Genomic DNA, 11,996 nt, shown 5'->3' on the forward strand with positions numbered 1-11,996 from the left:
GAGAGGGAGAGAAAGTGAGAGAGTCAGAGAGAGAGAGAGAGCAGCAACAAAAGTGTGCTCAGTCACCTCGTCTCCCTCCTGTTCAAATTTAGAGGCTGGATTTCAGGCTGCAAGGCGAACTCTACTGGGCATGCCCACAACCGAGAGGCACACTTTGTAATGAACACTCACTTCCTCTCTTGTTCTTGCCTCCCCCCCTCGCCTCTCCTCCTCCTCCCTCACAGCTCTTTCTCTCCCTCCTTCCCTCCCCTCTCTCCCTATAGCTCTCAGTTCAGCAGGGATCAGGAATGCTGCTGCTGCTGCTGCTGCTGCTGCTGCTGCTGCTGCTGCTGGACCAAAGTCCTCTCAGCTCCGAGAGGCAAGACCCGCATTACAGGAGAAACAACAAGATCGCACGCAGAAAAAGCAGAATTTTGATGTCAAATCCAAGTTATATTAGTCACATAAAAATAATTCACCGCTAAAAAATTCTCAATCCATGTAATTCAATCATGTGCGTATTAGATGCCTGTCTAGACTCCAGTGATGTAACATTTAATCCCAAATGTGTCACTCAAAATGCCAAAGAAATCACAGTCAATTTCATAATGAAATGTGCTCATGTGGAAAAATTCCCTGAATCACTTCTGCTTGAGAGAGATAAAAAAAAATATTATCTGGACCTATGTGGCATCTTATTTAAAGTCTGCCCGGGCCTTATCGCTGATCCCACCAGTGCACACGGTGATGCTGCTCAGGCGGACACATCCGACAGGTATGTCAGGTATGTGCAAGTTGCTGTTTTAAACCTGCAAAGAGGCATTGTTGTCTCTAGCCTCTGTACAGCGATATGTGACGTATTTCTTCAGCGAGTCAGCCTCGTGCCTGTGCTATCTCAGGCTCCCCACGCTGACCCAGATTCTCCCCCAGCAAACTATCAGGACACTATGTATCAAAACCAGGCTGTGGAATGAGGACAGCGAGTTCAGGGAGCGACAGACACACAGAACGAAAGAGAGAGACAGGCAGAAAGTTCCCCGGCATCTGTAGTGCGCTGCTCTAAAGAGACAAGGGACGGTTCAAGTTCAAAGCAATTCTTTATGATCACATTAAAGCAGCCAATTTAGGTCTTGGTGGAATAATCTGAACCATAATAACAGAAATAATTTTGTAGTCAGACCTGCTGCTCACTCTTGGAGCTGTCTGTTGAGACAACAATGTAATCCTGTAGATGTCCTGAGCAGAAAGAAATCCATCTGGGGCATCTGAAGGGTGGAGATAAGAGCCAGGTGGATGTGGAGGAGGAGGTCCAGACGGCTGCAGGCTTGACCTCAATAGGTTAGAGGTCATGGGAAACAGCGGGTCAATATGAAGATGAGAGGTCAATGCCACGGCTGGATAAGCCAGAGCCGCATGTGCCGGGTTGATGGAAGGACGGGGCAGCGGGGGCGGGAGTGTAACGAGATCAAAATTAAAAGCTAGAGTCAAACAAAGGAACAGAGGGGCTAGTCAAGCTTGCAGGAGTCACAGTTGAGTTACACACACAGAAATACTGTTGGTGTTGATTTAACTGTGGGAGTGTAAACATGAAAGAAATGCCAAATGAAAAAAAAGAAAATTATGAAGCAGCAGTTAAAAGCTTGATACAAAACAAAGTAGCTCGGCCTAAGTATGAGCATGACCAAAGGTTTATATCTGCTCTGACGCACACTCACAACCTCCTTCTGGCTGCATCCCACTTGATCTCTCTCCAGAACTTTGTGTCTTTTGTGTGTCTTTAATGTCTTTACGCAATCAGTCGTGCAGATGGGGGACATAAGCACGCACTTCCTCCTTGAAGGTATACATGGTGGCGAACTCGGCTATGACAGCAGTGTGAAGAACGTCAACAGTGCACTGAAGGGAGATTTCTGCATCAGAAGTAGGTTTTAATACATTATTAGACAATCAAGATGTTTGGTTTTTTTGCATACTAAGGCCTTTATACTGTCCATGGATCAAGCGTACAGCTACTGTAGGCTGTTAGGTCGAAGCTAATATGAATGACATGTGTAGTCCTGCAATTTAAATGAGCAGATTTATTACACCTGCTCCTGTTAGTTGCTTTCAAATCAGACTGGATGACAGAAGCCACTGAATGGCACATAAGGTCTCTATGGGCCAGAATAAGCAAGACTTAACGCAAGGCTTGGTCCAAACTATATTTAGTCGAGCCCAGTGGGGTTGGGTTCCATTTTATGTGTTGTTGTCAAATATTTAATACCCAAGTGACTCCAAAGTAGATTTATTATCATCTCCAATCGTGGTGCATCACAATCATTTAAGACAAACTTTTTATTCCAAAAGTGCATAGTGGTACATAAAGCTGCTGCTGCTGGTGTTGCCATCTATTTTGGAACAGTTAACATGTTCACATTGTGTTCAAGTAGGTTTTCCACTGGTCCCTTAAGACTTGAAGCCTCTTAGATTCAAACAGACCTCCCATGACTTATTGTTCCCTCCAGGAGCCTGGATCAGTCTGAAGCTGTCTGAGGTTCCAGCCTTCAGACAATCAACCTCTGTAGGAAAAAGCGATATATGCCAAAGGCTGGATGATAAAACAGTACCCCGGTGGCATGGCAGCTTTTTACCAAGACCAAAATAGAGAAACCAGCCCTGACCACGTTAGAAGCCTCTGAGCCCACGGCTGCAGACCACACTGGCCTGCTTCTCTTAGCTCAATGCTGACACATTAGCCCTCTCACCCTGGGTCTCCGAGGACCTGTGACCCCGACCATTGTCTGGCTCAGGTCTATCCTGGCGAGAGCCGCAGCGCCGAACAAAGCCCTGTCATTAACTCCGACTCGGCTGCCCTCTCGGCCACAACCTTGCAGCCCCCGCAGCCTGTCTGGGATGAAATGAGGAGGGTCAGACAAACACGACGTACCGTTCATCAGCCTTAACCCCCCTGAGGACCACCCGCCCGCCACTCCCACCATCTAAAGAGGGCAGGGAGTGACAAGCTGTTTACAGGCAATAGAAGAACAGTGTCCATCCACCTGCTCCTGAGTAAACAGATGTGTGTGGTGTTGGTGAAGTGCAGCAAGCCAACGCCAAGTGCATTGTGAGCAGGGGGGGTTAAAAGCAATAATGGTGGCAAGGCAGTTGTTTGTTTTCTCGTTCCCCCCAGTCAATAAACCAATAAGAAGTAGCTAAAGAACACACAGACATGTTGAACTTGCTAAGCAGTGTGGTGCCTGTATGTAAGTATGTCTCTGCTTTGTATTGATCTTATATTCCTGGTGTAAAAATAAGAAATGAATCGTATATACGGTGCAGGGAATTACCTCACTAGGCTCACGTTTGCAATAGATGTGAAAAACAAAGCAATTAAAATCAATGAGAGCTCCCCCCATCGAGCATCGCATGGTTTTATATTTTCATCCGGTAGCTACAGTGGCAGCAGACAAAAAAAAGAAAAAAAGTTTTACTGTTTTTATGTCATTAATGTTTCCCAGGAGGCAAATTTCAAATTATTGAAGAGCAAATGTGTACAGTACATCTTCAGGCCTTGGGGATCAATTTTGGGCATCCATTAAAATCTCTATCACCAGGAGGTTTGTACAATCTGTGGATTTAGTGGCCTGTTCCTTTAATTAAACCAATTAGCTTGGGACTATGATCAGTTAAGGTTTGGAGATATATTTTTCCGCCAGTAGACAACATCTCCTAAATGGACTTGAACTCGAAGCAAGTGGAGCAAGGACAAAGAGCAATTACGCCGTTCAGACTATTCTAATTGTGAGAAGGTGTGAAATTTAAATAATCCCTCTGAAACGCTTTCACCCATTGATAAAACAATTAATTGATTTTTGCAGACGTATTGATCTGTTTTTTGCCAGGTGCTGATGGACGTGGTTATAGGCTATCATATTGACGAAGCGTTCGAAGCATCATTAGCAGTAAATATCTGAACAACGCTTTTTTCTGTTTTGTTTTTTTTTTAACTTCAACTGCTACCCATAACAGCACCGACACAAGTAACAAGACATGTGACAAAGCGTGATAGAGGTTTATCGGCAGTGTATGGGACTGAATGATAGCGGCGACTCGGGTGAAACTACCCCACATAAAGCATGTTGCAGGCAATGAATCAAAGGCTGCAGACTGTGGAAACTGCTACGACGGGATGGGGAGGCACGGTGCTCATGAGATCCCTCTTGTGCTTTGCAGAGGCTGTTAAACAGCCCGTACGTGTCGAGCAAACCTGCACATAGAGCACTAGCGCCCCCATTTGGACCTTAGACATACTTCAGTCCAGACAGTTTCTCCTTCAGGGTGTTTGTGGTAACAGGTTAAAGTAAAATTACTTGATAAATTTAGAATGCGTACTAAAACACACTTGACTTTGGACTGTGCTGTTTCTGTTCAGTGTTCAGCCACAAACCATGTTGGACTTCTCAAGAAAGTTAGACAAACAAGTTCTTAGTCTTTGGAAGAACTACAGATTTCTTTGAATATTAACCACAAAAACAGCAAACTGTGACAAATAAAATCAGTACACAGGCTTGTGACTTATCAGGTGTAATTAAGAACAGTGTCTTCTGTAGGTGTCGTGCTCAGTAATCCCAGTTAGGCAGCATTACAAGTTTTCAAGACATGCACAAACAGATTTTTACACTCTTTCACTCACAAAGCTTCTCACTGCAGAGCTAATGTGTTACTGTCTGGCTGAAAGTTCACTGAAAGATGACAAAAAGCCTCCGAAACAATTATACGATCTAAGAGAACAGTTTAACAGCCTGAACATACTTCTGAACTGCCGACAATCAGAATGAGCACGGACTATCATGACGTTCTGCATTTGCTAACTGGAGCACTGAAGTGCTTTTGAAACAACCCCGTGTCTCAGAAATTACATAGTTGGGTTCCCAGTTATGTTGTGGTGGCAAACATGGCTGAATTATGTTCGCATGCACTGTGTTTGAATGGATGAAGTCCTACGCAACTACACCAGAGTCAGTGGGAGGTGGTTGGGGTGGACTGGTTGCGTTTAACTCTCACACCAGAGACCTCCCGATTCTAATATGTTTTCTAGTTTTGGTAACAAATGCAGAGCAATTAAAGCTGCAGTAGGTGGAAATCTGGACCCCGTTTGAAAACATATTCTACAGTTCTGCCCTCTTGCCTACAAGACCATCTAATACTGTCAGTAAAAATGCCCTGTGAGGAGGTGCAAAAGTTTAGTGTCCTCTTAGACCACTTGAATGACAACATGCTTAAAGGTTAGTGTGCAGGTTTTGCCCAATGATGCCAAAAGTACTGCCTACCCCAGCTTTAATGACATGATCAGGGTTTTGTGTCTCAAGTCACTGTCACAAGAAATACTGGACTCTGAGAAAATACAAAGTCAGTGAACATTTAACTGATAGGTTCATGAATGCAACATTTCCTCATTATGTGTCACAATAGCTACTAACTCCATCTGGCTGTTCCCATCTAAACATATTTGCAAGTCAGTTGAACACCATGACTATGAAACTGTGACCTGGAACTGAATGAAAAAGTCCAAACCGGCAAAGTGACTCCTAACTTGCTCTTCTGAAACAGCAAGATCCTGCAGCCAGGACAGCTGAGTGGAAGGAAGTCCTCATTAAAGTTATTAGTTACACCTGCATTTCATGCTGTGACAAATCAAAAAGTCTGCTGTGAAAATGCTTCACAGAGCCTTTTAACTAATGTTTATGGGCTCTCCACCTCCTGTGTAGTTTTAGCTGAATGATGAGATCCAGTTGGAACTGTCTTCTTCCTTCTTATTCTCTCCAGTGACTATAGCATCAACAGCAAACATCATAATAAGAATAACTTTTTCCAGCTGCAACTGGCAAGTTTTATAGAACTGAGTAATGTGTGGATTCTTTTCTAAAGTCAAGTGTTTTGAGTCTCTGAAATGCTGAGATTTGTCTGACCAAAACAAAGCTGTTTCATTCTCTATTAGACAAAAACAATCTGTAAGTCCAAAATTCAAACAATTAGTTTCAGAAAAGTTGCCTTTGCCACTATTAATTAAATGCTGCAATCCTAACACTCATATAAAGTGTCCTTGGAAAACTCCTGCACTTCTTTTAGCTTCCATTTAACCTAATCTTCAAGAGTCTCCCCTCAGGATCTCGTAAGGACAAAGCCATGGTCTTACCTGCAGTGTGTAGAGCTAGTGAAGCCTCAGAGCCTCCTGTAGAAGCAGGACGGCAGCTCTGAGCAGCCTCACCACACCAGCTCCACTTTTATACTCTGGATCCTGCTGCACAGCGCAAATTGAGGGAATAGATTTCCAAGACAAAACCTGTGCTTCAATTGATCCGACCTTGAAAGAAATAAATACATTGTCATCGATGACGCTCTTTGTTAATGCTGCTGTTGGCGGGGCCTGAGAGTGATTCTCCTCCGAACAGCCAACATCAATCGGAGCGCTATTAAGAGACACTCCTGTCATTACGCAGAGAAGCTTATCAATTCCATGTTTCTGATTCTGCACCGCAGTCGATACAAAGAATAAGTAGAGCCGCAGTTATTTGACATTGTTCCTGAGGATTAAAGTTCACCAGCTGATTGGTATGGACACATTCCTGGAAATTATGATGCACTCAAACTGCTTTTGATCATTAAAGCTATTTACCTGCGCCCAGACTATTGCACCGTCCACCAGGTGTTATCGGGATTCCAGTGCTTTATTGTTGGGAGGCTCCACCTTCTTTATTGGGAAAAAAGGCCACCATGATTATTCAAACGTCTTGAAGACTATTGAGCTGCGGGAACGAGCAGCAGAGTGGACTGTTTGGAAGGTAGAGCCGCTGTGGAGGAGGAGGGAGGGGCCCAGCTGTCTCTGGGGGCCCCAGCACCGATAATTAGCGATCAATCACGAATTAGTTTAAAAGCTCGAAAAGAACACCGAGAGCACTATTAGACTGCAAAGATTCACTGCTCTCCAATAATTGCTTTGGATTTTTACAGGGAACCAAGGTCTCCGGTTTGTTTTATCACGGTGTCCTGCAGGCTCCTCAGCAGCTGGATCTGATGACGGATCAGTGCTTATTAACCAACAGTAGATAGATTCAATGAGACACACTGAACTGTGGAGCTGCTGCTTCTCATCCGATGCATGAATCTCTTTTCCACAGCTGCAGGTTCTTTGGAGTCATTTGGGGTAAGAAAAAAGTTGCTTTTTTAACATTTACTTCAGCAAAAGTCACTGAAATCCAGACAGAAACGTTGCCCTAACCTTAACCAAACAGTTCAAAACTGCTATTAGCAGGGGTAACTGCTATAGCCATATCCTACCCTCTGGATCTAAATGGGGTTTCCTGCATTTTTAAAGGTAATTTCAGTCTTTCCTTGTGAACCCAACCTCTTCACCAGGGCTGCAGCTGAGGGGTGTTCTCCGCCACCACAGATCCCAGTCTGACCAGCCCACACAATAGAACTGGAGTTACATCCAGTAACTAATTTTTCTGGCAGAACTTTTCGTGGAACCATTTCTTCATCACTGTAGTTCTCATATCACTCCCCATTCAACTACATACATACTGATTACAGTGATTCACAGATTTCGTGTTATTGCCATTGAAAAGTGTGTAGACAGTATTAAAATGCATCTGTTTTATTTTTAAAAAAACAAGATTCTGTTTGTATATATCTCTATTGTGTGTCACTAAAGTTCCAGGACTGGCGTCACAAAAGATATATTTCAAACCCAAACTCCAAACTACGAGTTTTCCCCTTCAGACCATAAACCAGCACGTCTACAAAGAGGTCCTGCTGCATTTCCTTCATTCAGTGAACGAGAAGAGGCGAGAGTTGTTGCAGGACAAGTTGTGGCTGCTTCAACATCAAGATGACTGTGACGACGGAGCTGCAGAGGATCCCGGAAGAATCCTTCCAGGAGTGCATGGCGCCATGGCAGAGAAGGCTAGGGAAGTGTGTTAGACTCCAGGGGGATTACCTCGAAGGCGAAAACTTGTAGTTTGTAGTTTAGATTTGAAATATATCTTTTGTGACACCAGTCCTGAAACATCTCGTATAATTTAGGTTTAGCTGTCAGACCTGAGAGATGAAACCTACGTTCTGGAAACGAACTGGTCAAAAATGTAACATTTAATGTGAAGTCTGACTCCAAACTACAAACCTCCCGCCCAGAAGAGCTTACAGGAGATCCAGGAGCTGGACAAAGATGACGAGAGCCTGCACAAGCACAAGAAGGCATTCCTGGGCAAGTCTGTTGCAGATCCCAACGCCCCCAACGTCCAGGTGACACGAATGACTGCTTTGTGAGTCGGTGCCACAACCTCTGGTCCTTGACCTGCAGGGAGACCTGGAGAATCTTCAAGAAGAACCCATTTGTGCTGAAGGAGGGAGTTCTACAGAATAAAGATCAACTTCAAGGTCAACAAGGACATGGTATCAGGTCTGAAGTGTATTCAGCAATCATCCAGGAAAGGAGTTAAAGTTGACAAGTCGGACTGCATGGTGGGCAGCTGTGGCCCCAGATCGGACGAGGAATACGAGTTCCTCACCACCATGGAGAATCGCACAAAGGGATGCTGGCCCGCGCCATCTACAACATCAAGTCCAAGTTCACCGACTACGACAAACACGACCAGCTCTCCTGGGAGTGGAGCTTCACTGTCAAGAAAGACTGATTCACCGCTAGCTCATTCCATTAACGTCTTCCTCTGCTTTGTAAATGTAAAGAACCTGCAGCCAAAACAAAGAAACTAAAGTCTGGATGGACACAGTGTGATGAGTCAACTTTGGATTTCCTGAACTGAACATGACACTTTTGACAGATATGTTTTTATCGTATGTAACTGAAACTATAAGGACCTTATAAGATTGAATAAACCGAGGGTTACATAAAAAGCTGATTATTCTCTGTATGAGTTGTCATGTGTCATCTTGCCTGCAGAAGCAAATTATAAGAGTAACTATTTGGCCGACAATGATTTACTGAAATAATGTGAATGAAGGTTTCAGCCTGACCACAACTCATCCCCATCGTGCTTTTGTTTTCTGTATACAACTCAGACCATCAGCGGTAATTGGAAATGACAAATAATAAAAAACGATAGCAAGTTCTAGCGTTGTGAACATACCGGCTAATACAATCATGCAATAAATCGTAGCTTCATAAAGGTTGGATCGTACGGCGAGGGGTTTCTATTAATTGGACTACCCTCACTGATATAAATGAGGCGGTAAGAAATAGCTGTCAGAATTAAAGGTTATTTCTGCATATTTACGCACTGATGAATATGCAGGATGATGAGGTCAGTCGACAAGTATGTCCGGATGCAGATCTCTGATGCTGTTAGAAAATGGTCATTCCAGGAGACTCTGCAGCCTGTACTGCATATATGACATAAAAACAGTTCATTAAACTTTTTTGTTTTGCCATTCTTTTTTTTTTAAATGCCCAAAATGTGAATAATGTGTGAGTTGTCTTTTTTTTGGTATTTTAATTTTATAAATTTGGGGGGTTTGGACAGAAAGTTATCATTGAATAAATTAACTGGTGCTTCAAGAAGTAACGATGAACCTGTCTCACATTTTATTCCACGAACAATCATTGAAAATTCCTGTCAGATATATTGATAATGAAGATAATTGTCGGTTGCAGACCTAAAGTCCCTCTGGTATGATGAGTGTGTTCTAATTACTTGACGCAGGAAAAAAAATCAAAACACAGCTGTGCAACAAATGAGCTTCATGTTCGGAGGCTGATAACATCTGAAATGTGTGTCCACCACTATACCATGGAACAGAAGAAATAGAATCGGTGCACCCATCTAACCTCCTGCTTCCTCGATGCTCCATTACTGGTTGAATGTTGGAACCAGTAAAAGCTTCTACACTGGCCTACATGGCTTAAGGGTTGGGGATGCGTTTTGTTCTGGCGTGCTATTGGCAGCACTTCATTCGAGTTTTTGTGTTGATGGAAATTTTGGGGGAAAGAAAAGAAGGAAAAAATAGTTTTAAAAGAACTGGTGCTCATGTGAAGTGGACATCATGGCGTTGGTTACTTTGGTTCCCTATGGTGCTATCTGTTACTGGTTACATCTTTTTTCCTTTCTGTTGTTTTCCCTTCTTCTCTATTCTGACTCTTTCCTTCATTTAGGTGCTGTCACTTTTGAACAAACTTTCATGCTACTTGAACTGTCATCCGCTGCCAACCAATCAATGGAATGGTGTGCAAGAGATCAGGCAGATCTAACCGTGTCTACCTAAGATATTATTCACCAGCCACAGGATTCTTGTAAGAACTCAGCAGTGGTCCAACGCAGGACTTTCATCCAGGAGACTGGGTTTTGTGTCCTGTGTGGGGCTATTATCTTTAGACTTTAATTTTAACTCACCATTTAATCAAGTTTAGGAACTAAAACTACCTGGCCAGTTATGGGGGAAAAAACGATCATGCTTTTGTTAAAATATGAGCAATTCCTAATATTTTAGAAGCTTCTCCTCCATTTTCTGGGTTACCAGGGATATATGATTGGTTAGCTGAAAAAGAGTGACAGTTAGGAAGCACAGTCAGATATGTTGGATAGAAACATATATGTGATAAATCACAAACAAACCAAATCCAGGAAAAAAGTAGGTTTCTTTCTAAGCATATTAAGAGTGCAGTTTAGCTGCGTAGGAACATTTTTTTGGGGAAAACAGTGCAGATTTTTTTGTTTTCACCCCCTTTGTTGTTGTATTTGTATTATTTTTAAGTCCATCAACTTATTCATTGTATTGTTTATTTTCACATCTTTGTAAAACACTGTCATTTTTTGTTTTTATTATTATTATTCTCTTCTAGATCTTTTCTTCCTTACCTTTGTCCTTCTCAGTTATTTGTCTCCCTCTTTTTCCGTACTCCCTCATTCCATTTTGACAGTATTTTCTTGAATTAACTTCTCTGCAGATTTCTTTATTCTTTTCCACATAAACACCTAGGTAATGACCTGTGTCATTTCCTTGAATATATATATATAGAGAGAGAGTAAATGCGGATAACATGAAAAGTTAATTGTAATACACCCTCCTGATTTCAGGAAATGGGATTTTCATCTTCGAGACCGCAAACAAAGCTCTGACAAAACATTAGACTAGGAACACAAACATTTACTGTGTCATTATGCTTCTGTGTGCTAGAACAAACTGTAGGTCTCAGAAAGCGATGCACGTCACCAGGCTGAGGTCATGTAAGGCCATGAGAGGAGGTGATCATGTGTCCATAGCCGAAGTAAAGCCCCTGAGGTTCACTGAGCCGCAAACTGGAAGTGCAGGGATATTTAATTACATTCTGGCTTCTAATGGACAGACCCAGTTATATAGGGTTGGAAGGGAAATGTTTCTGTTGTTCATTCAGAAAGGCATTGTAGTGCTGCCTACAGAACTTAAGGAAAAAACACAATTTGGGTTGAATGACAGTCAAACCTGCTCCCATTTCGCTGCAGTGAGCTCCCTGGGAACAGCTGGAGCCACGTGCCTCCAGCTCCACCCTGCTGTGGTCGTACTTCAGCAGCTACATGGGAGTTAAAACTCTATGTAGATTCAATAGAAATGAGGGTACCTCTTGTATCTTTTCATTCAAAAATGTAGTGGGGAAAAAAAAAAAAGTGTTTTGTGTTGTATGTCTCCCTCTTGTGGAGATGATGTGCACATGCAAAAAAAAATTTAAAAATTAAAAAATCCCCAAATTGCCCAGCAGGCTTCTTTAGAGAAGTCAGGTGAAACTATCCATCCATCCATCCATTATCTATACACCGCTTAATCCTCATTAGGGTCGCGAGGGGGCTGGAGTCTATCCCAGCTGACTCAGGCCGAAGGCAGGAGACACCCTGGACAGGTCACCAGTCTATCACAGGGCTACACTTAGAGACAGACAACCAAGCACACTCACATTCACATCTACGGACAATTTAGAATCACCAACTAACCTCAACATGTTTTTGGACTTGTGGGAGGAAGCCAGAGAACCCGGAGAGAACCCACGC

The 11,996-nt window shown here is 43.0% G+C and overlaps 1 pseudogene; it reads left to right on the forward strand.

Annotated features, from left to right (window-relative positions):
* Positions 1 to 1,785: 1,785 nt before the first annotated feature.
* LOC103366636 (rho GDP-dissociation inhibitor 1-like) lies at positions 1,786 to 8,654 on the forward strand (annotated as a pseudogene).
* The last annotated feature ends 3,342 nt before the right edge of the window (positions 8,655 to 11,996 follow it).

This window comes from Stegastes partitus, unplaced genomic scaffold (assembly GCF_000690725.1).
Source record: "Stegastes partitus isolate 25-593 unplaced genomic scaffold, Stegastes_partitus-1.0.2 Scaffold961, whole genome shotgun sequence".
Classification (NCBI taxonomy): domain Eukaryota; kingdom Metazoa; phylum Chordata; class Actinopteri; family Pomacentridae; genus Stegastes; species Stegastes partitus.